The sequence below is a fragment of the Helobdella robusta genome (genome assembly GCF_000326865.2).
Source record: "Helobdella robusta unplaced genomic scaffold HELROscaffold_9, whole genome shotgun sequence".
Taxonomy (NCBI): Eukaryota; Metazoa; Annelida; class Clitellata; order Rhynchobdellida; family Glossiphoniidae; genus Helobdella; species Helobdella robusta.
Genome location: NW_008705512.1, coordinates 5,209,768 through 5,212,267, shown reverse-complemented (window position 1 = coordinate 5,212,267; position 2,500 = coordinate 5,209,768). Strand labels below are relative to the sequence as shown.

The 2,500-nt window shown below is 31.8% G+C and overlaps 1 protein-coding gene across 1 annotated transcript in view; it reads left to right on the top strand.

Annotated features, from left to right (window-relative positions):
• Nucleotides 1-2,500, top strand: part of HELRODRAFT_70655 (hypothetical protein) — a gene marked incomplete at both ends in the record, with an annotated part of 8,367 nt that overhangs the window by 483 nt on the left and 5,384 nt on the right. The window lies entirely within an intron of this gene.

Here is a 2,500-nt window from a genome sequence, read left to right as displayed (position 1 = left end):
GATTGTTGGTTGGTTATTTGGTTGGTTGGTTATTTGGTTGGTTGGTTGATTGATTGATTGATTGATTGATTGATTGATCGATCGATCGATCGATTGATTGATTGATTGATTGATTGATTGATTGATTGATTGATTGATTGTTGGTTGGTTATTTGGTTGGTTGGTTATTTGGTTGGTTGGTTGATTGATTGATTGATTGATTGATTGATTGATTGATTGATTGATTGATTGATTGATTGATTGATTGATTGATTGATTGATTGATTGATTGATTGATTGATTGATTGATTGATTGATTGATTGATTGATTGATTGATTGATTGATTGATTGATTGATTGATTGATTGATTGATTGATTGATTGATTGATTGATTGAATAGCTGGTTGTTTGCCATAAGTATCTATCATTGAAGCATAAGCGGCCGTAGATAGGTTTGTTGGTTTGTTGGTTGATCAGTTTCTTGATTGATTGGTTGGTTGATGTTTGATCAGTTTCTTGCTTGGTTGGTTGATTAAATGGTTGATCGGTTAGTTGAAAAAATAGTTTGGCGTTTTATAAAAATGAACAAGTGACAAAAAATGGCGAAACATTTTTTCAAAACGGGAAGACATAGTTGAGTATAAAAAAAAGATAGACATTATACCGAAAAATTATTCAATTAGTAGACGCGGGAGAAAGAATGAAAGAAAGAAAGAATAAAAGAAGGAAGGAAAGATAGAGAGAGAAAGAAAGAAATAAAGAAAGAAAGAAGGAAAGAGAGAAATGTTTCTCGCGAATGTGGAGTTGCGAATGTCTGGCTGGAGAGAGATGAACTAATTGGAAATGAAGTTTTGTTTTGATGTTTGTTGCTGTCTTGTATTTTAAGTGAATGCGAGCAGGTTTGTGTGGGCGTGAGTGGGCTTTGTGTGGGTTTTGTGTGGGTGTGAGCTAGTGTGTGGGTGTGTTTTGTTGCTTGTGGGCGTGTTGTTTTGTTGTGTAGGGGTTTTTCTTGCAAATGCTGACTCTAAATTTAACACGAAAAAAATAATAAAAGGATTTTGTTACTAGATGTTTCTGCAATAAATAAATAAATTTAAATAAATTCACTTCTGGAAAATAAAACATTCGCAACGAAGATGGCGCTCGTAAGTGATGGGGCCTGTGCGAATAACATGTGACGTCACAGAGAGCGGATGGGGATATACGGAGAGAGAGAGAAAGAGAGAAACGGAGAGGGAGAGAGAAAAAAAAACAATTTTTTTTTCAAAATGGCGTCTGACTTGGTTGATGGATGCGAAAAAATGCTAACGGATGGCTGTGCCGGAGAAGAAAATGCAATTTAATCAGTTTTGGGAATTCTAGGGATATTTTTAACCCCCCTCTTTCTCTCTCTTTCTTTTTATCTCACTCTATCTCTCTTCGTTCTTTCTCTTTTTCTCTCTCTTAGTTTTTTTCTTCTTCTTTTTTTTCCTCATTTTAAATTTTTTTCGAAATGAAAGTTTAAAAAAACGCTATAAACTGGCGGAAAACGTCGCAAAGAATTAAATAACTTTTTCTTGACGATTCTTTGCTGCAAAAAAGTGTTTATACATACAAATAATAATAATAATAATAAATAAATAATAATAATAATTAAAAATAATAATAATAATGAACTTGAATAAAAATTTAAATTTTTAGAATTTTCAAAATTAAAAGAAATTTAATTCCTTAAAAAAACAGTAACTTTCGTTTCAAATTGGAAAGGTACAAATGTATACAAGGCTATGTCAGAAACTCTCGAATGTGGTGATGATGATAATGATAATAATGATTATGATGATAATGATGATGATGATGATGATGATGATAGTAATGATGTTGTTGTCGACGATGACGTAGATGATGACGTCAATCAAAACAAATGTTCTTGTTGTTGTTTGTTGAAAATTTAATTAACATCTTAATGAGCTTATTGTGAAATAAGTGCAATCGCTAAAAACACACCCATACATACATACATACAAACAAACATACATACAAACAAACAAACATATATGCAAACAAACAATACAAACATACATACAATCATACCTACAAACATGAATACCTGGTTATATAAACAATTTTAAAACAATGGTTATATCCATTTTTACATACATACAAACAAACATGCACACATACGTACATAAATACATACATACATGGAAAAACATACAGACAAATATACACAACAGCACACACAAACACAAACATATCCAAGCACACATAAACACATACAAACAAAACCGAATATATACAGATCAATAGCGCCTAGCCTTCAGTTGTATAACGATTTGTATGTATGTGTGTATGTATGTATGTATGTGTGTATGTATGTATGAATGTGTGTATGTATGAATGAATGCATGTATGTGCGCGCGTGTGTATGTATGAATGCATGTATGGTTTAACTCTCTATGATATTGATGATGCATGAATGGTTGATTACGTTTTAACTTATAAAAAACATACACACATACATACATAAGTACCTACACA